The sequence below is a fragment of the Gavialis gangeticus genome, unplaced genomic scaffold (genome assembly GCF_001723915.1).
Source record: "Gavialis gangeticus isolate Ggan-Ray unplaced genomic scaffold, GavGan_comp1, whole genome shotgun sequence".
NCBI lineage: Eukaryota > Metazoa > Chordata > Crocodylia > Gavialidae > Gavialis > Gavialis gangeticus.
In genome coordinates, this window is record NW_017729033.1 from 13777247 (window position 1) to 13782572 (window position 5326).

Here is a 5326-nt window from a genome sequence, read left to right on the forward strand (position 1 = left end):
AAAAAAAAAAAAAAAAAAAAGAACAAAAAAACTGAGCAGCAGACCAATCCCATTTCCCCAGCCTTGCTGGTAACGTGGACTCTGCTGCATTTGAAGGAGCGACAGATGAGCCATTTGGAAGAGGCGTGACAAGGGCAAATGTAAAGAAGCTTTGTTCATCAGGCCTTGTAACCTTCAAGAGAAGGTGGGGGTGTTTGATTTCTCCTGTCCTCAGTGAGGTCCCAGCAGAGGTCCTATGCCAAGATGATCAATGGCTTCCTCTGTATCACCAGCAGCAAGTATTTTGTGTGCACACTTGTACATCCACCACCAGCAGGAAAGCTTTTCCTTCAGGTTGATGTTCTTATATTTATACCTCCCGCCCAGATTCTTCATCTCCCCTTGCCACACAGGGGGCCTCCCCACCTTGGAGACTGTGTAAGCCTAAGTTTTTTGTGCAACAAAAAAAAAATGCTTGTGTTCTGTTGTCATGAAATAAAACAAGGCTGACCACAAGGAGATTTGCTGTGGGGCGCTCATTTTATAGTGCGTGAAGGATCCATGTGTTACTGGCTTGGGTAGCCACATGCCTACTACAGGCTAAGCGGAAGCATTACTTAAATCATCAAAAGGAGACACTTGTGTTACTTCCTTGAGCGGTGCTGATCAGGCTTGGCCCTGGTCCAGTAGCAGCCCTTGCCTGGAGGAAATTGCGGCCAGATCAGAAGAAAGGGTGGGGGAGATTTATACATCTAACATGCGCCTTACACTATCATGAGTTATTACTATTTTAGAAGAATGTGAGTGGGACGGGGAGGAAACAAGCTGCTGATTTTATGCCTCTGCAGGAAGACAGCAAGTCTTCCTGCAGCTGATCTAGCACTGATCTAGCAAAGCACGTAAGGCCCTCAATTCCCCGTCAGTCCAAAATGGCAGACCTGAAACCCCTGTCCAGCTGCCGAATGGTTCTGAAGAGATCTCAATTTCTGCAGGTTTTGACCTAAAGTTTCCCCAGTGCCTAGAGCTTCTGTTCCTGGGCAGATGTGCAAGGAGCTTGGTTGTAACTGGGCTGAGTTGCCTGGCACATGCACCCAGTTGGACTTCAGTAGACCTTTTTGGAGAATGGGTAATAGGCACCCCTTGGATTGGGCTCCCTGCGGAAGGCAGTGGGGGTGCTGTATCAGAGAGGGTCCCTTCACATAGCCTAGTGGTCAGGGAGGGGTGAAATCTTGGATTCTAGTTCCCGTGTCCAAGATTGTTTGTTTCCCAGAGGGTTGGTGACATTTCATGGATTTCATAGACATTAGGGCTGGAAAGGACCTCAGAAGATCGAGTCCAGCCCTCCGCCCAAAGGGCAGGAAGTCAGCTGGGGTCATAGGATCCCAGCAAGATAAGCATCCAATTTGCTCTTGAAAATTTAACTTTAGGGAGCCTGCCAGCAGCACTGACTTGCATGTGGCCCCCTTCTTTATTTTGGGGCAGTCTCTCTGAAGCTTCCTCGGGCAGCTGTGTTTCAGAGCCCCATGCAAGCATGCATTCTTGCTTAGACATCTGGCTGTTGAGAAGGACCCAAATCCTTTGCCACCTTCACTCTGGGGGTCATGACAGTAAAAACCTTGGCCTGATCCATCCTCCCAGATGCTGGCATTGTAGCTATAGTCTAACCATGGAGAGCTTCCTTGCCCGTAGCCATGCATGCTGCGTGCAGACTTTTAACCCGCCCTTCCTCCAATAACACCTCTTTACTTTAAACTCAGTGTGTTCCCACACCAAGCCCAGTGCATGACCATAAGAGACAGCGCGTTAGTTGGATCTGGCTCACCCAATGTCGGTATAGATCAGGTACTTTAGTGGGGCTCTTTTGGGGCTTTTGTTGAATAGCTGATTGAATCAGCTTTAGATAAAAGCACCAAGAAGCCCTGCTGAAGTATCCAGTCTACACAGATGCAGCAGAGCCAGGTCTAAGTAACATGCTGCTGCTTCTGGTAAAGCACAGGGGATTTTTTTTTAATGGCAGAGCCTAGCTGGGAATCCGAACTTTCTTAAAGTTACAGGCCATCAATGGCAGGAGACTTGAGAGTTGGATTTTCCTTCCCCCCGTACCATTGAGCCGTGCTGTTTTGTTCTCTGGTTTAATTTTGACTTGTAAGGCAAGTCAAATTACAGATTTTACCTGCAGGGCCAGGGTTTTCTTCTTTGCAGGTAAAATCTGTAAGTTAAAAACTCAAGAGAGAAACAGGCCCATCAGCTCTAGCCTGTTAACTAGATTCTCCTTACCTGTCTTCCATTCCCAGTTATTTCCCTGCTCACAATTACAACGAATTGTTTGGTCTCTCTTTTTTCCCTTCTTTATGGTACACTTTATGACTTAATAGTGACTCTGACAGTGAGCTTTACAGGTACATTTTATGACAATCCTAATTGAAATACTCATGTGAAATAGTTGCACCTTTTTGTTCCCCTGCTCATTAAAGCAGGCCTCTTGTATACTTCTTAGCCCCCCAGCAAAGAGTTAAACTATCAATGCCTTGCCTCAAATGTCAGCTGGCCAGTCCCCCTTTCATTTATACCAACTGTCTGTCTTGTTTTCAGGCCAAAACCAACTTGTTTCTGAACTTGAACATGCCCTTTGTTAGAACAAAGCATTCTTAGTTAGTTCTGCCTTCCTTACCCCCAGCTCCAGGTTGCCAATGCTGACTAAAGCATTGCCTGTTGGCCCTGAATGGGAGGTGTCTGGATATATTGTGTTTCCATACATTCGCATCCTGATCTTGTCGACAGCGTGATGATAGGAGTGGGCCACGTATGTGACGGTTCAGTGGCGAGCTATTACTTTTGTGATGGGAGGAAGTTACTGTTGTTAATTGAAAGGGGTGATGCATATTGCAGTCAAGGCACAGGAAATGTCAATGTGCCTTTTTATTTCTTAGAAAAGAAAGTAACATCCAAAAAACAAGAGCTGGCTTAAATAGGAGTGTAAGTCATAACAGCAGCAGCCAGCCTGCCAGGGACGCTTCTTCAGCAGTCTTGTTGCTTTCTTCCCTTCACGTAGTTAATGGGCTTTTCATCTGATCTTTGCAGTAAATGGACCTTGGATTGGGCTGGGGAGGCAATGAGAAAGGAGGGTGCTGGGCTCCTTGCAAAATGGGACACTTTTGGGTTATTTCACTGATGTAAAGGCTAGCATTGAGATTGGGCAATATGCTTGGTGCTAATAGAAATATAGGGCAATTTTGAGTATTTTGGATTTTATTTTCAGGGTTTTAGGTTGGAGGGACAGAAGAGACTATAGCAAGGCATAGTGTGATTTTGGAATAATTCCTCCCTTCCCCAAACTCATACAGGTTGGAAGACTGACTGGCTAAGCAGCAGCTCTGCAGAAAAAGGCCCTGGGGGTTACAGTGGGCAAGAAGCTGAATATGAGCCAACAGTGCACCCTTGTTGCCAAGAAGGCTAATGGCATCCTGGACTGCATTAGCAGGAGTGTTGCTGGCAGATCACAGGATGTGATTATTCCCCTCTATTCAGCACTGCTGAGGCCACATCTGGAGTACTGTGTTCAGTTCTGGGCCCTCCACTACAGAAAGGATGTGGACAAATTGGAGAGAGTCCAGCAGAGGGCAAGGGAAACGGTTCGGGGGCTGGGGCACATGAGTTTGAGGAGAGGTTGAGGTAACTGGGATTATTTAGTCTGGAGGGACTTAATAGCAGCCTTCAACTATCTGCGGGAGGGGGGTCAACAGAGGACGGAGCTGGACTGTTCTCAATGGTGGCAGATGACAGAACAAGGAGCAATGGTCTCAAGTTCCAGGAAGGGAAGTTGAGGTTAGATATTAGGAAAAAATTTCTCATTAGGAGAATAGTAAAGCACTGGAGCAGGTTACTCAGGTGGTGGAATCTCCATCCTTGACCATTTTTAAGACCTGGCTAGACAAAGCCTTGGCTGCGGTGTTACAACTGGAGATGGTCCTGCTTTGAGCAGGGGTTGGACTAAATGACCTCCTGAGGTCCTTTCCAACCCTAATTTTCTGTGATCCTGTGATTCTAAATAGTCTGCCCCAGTTCTGCATTTTTCCCCATTCTACCTTGCTCATTCTTCTGAACACCTTGTGAAGCCCTTTTTAAACAATGCTCCCACTCCCTCGCCCCCATCCTGCACCACTGATAGTGAGTTTCCTTGTCAAAGTAAGATCTAGCATGCTGTCGGAGGATCTGTGACTCTTCTTTAGGTGCTTTTGTAACCCTAAATGTTCAATGTAAGTCAAAAATCATATTGAGTGGTGACGGTTTTATCAGGAACTTCTTAAATGAGGCGGGAGCAGAGGTGGTTTCATATGCTTAGGTCAAAGGCCGTTGGTCACTGGGCAATCTGAAAAAGAGTGGAGGTAAAGGAGAAAGGAGATGTTGGTTCAAGAGGTTGAGGTAGAGGCAAAGACTCCACTCAGTGGAGTTGGGTAGGGCCTTGAAGCTTCAAATTGAAGGGAGTGGGGTGACCCCTACATGTGTTCAGAGGCCTAAGATAATAATGAGGCAGGGAACGTGATCACACCAAGCTACAACTTGTTTATGGCCTACTGGAAATCCTCCTGCAGCAGAACATGTTCCCCCTCTTTCCTCCTCCTCCAAGGCCATGTAAAGGGGAAGTCCTCGGGATTTTGTCACCTCCCCAACACTTATCTATGCTCCTTCAGTTTCTGTGATCAGAGGAAGATAATGTTGTGGCAGGGAGGGAATTATGGGACCGACATGAATTTCAGAGGGCCTGTTGTACAGGAAGAAGGGGCAAGACTTGACTTCATGGCTTTCAGTACAAGGAGGCAAAGCTGATCCTAAATTTATCAGCCTCAATGGTGGGGAAAAGCAATGCTTTCTCAAAACATCAGGTGGAGCATCTGCCCAGCAGAATAAGCTGCAAAGTCAGGGTTCATTGGATAATGTTCTCTATGCTTGGATTTTGTAGCATGGCAGGGTCTCAGCCTGATAAAAACCACAAGGTATTACCATCATGCAATGCAATCACAAGGAAATTCAAGCTAGTAGAAGCAGAAAAGGAAGGGGGCTGCACCACTGCTGCTCCTTAAGCACTAGCTTCCCCAGGGAAGTTAGTCCTCGTGAGAAGTATGGGCCTAGAATCATAGAATCATAGAAGTCGGGTTGGAAGGGACCTTGTAGATCTTCAAGTCCGACGCCCCTCCTGGGCGGGAGAAAAACTGGACTCAAATGATCCCAGCTAGGTAGGCATCAAGCCTCTTCTTAAAGACCCCCAGGGTAGGAGCCAGCACCACTTCCCTAGGAAGTTGGTTCCAGTTCCTAGCCGCCCTAACTGTGAAGTAGTTCTTGCGGATGT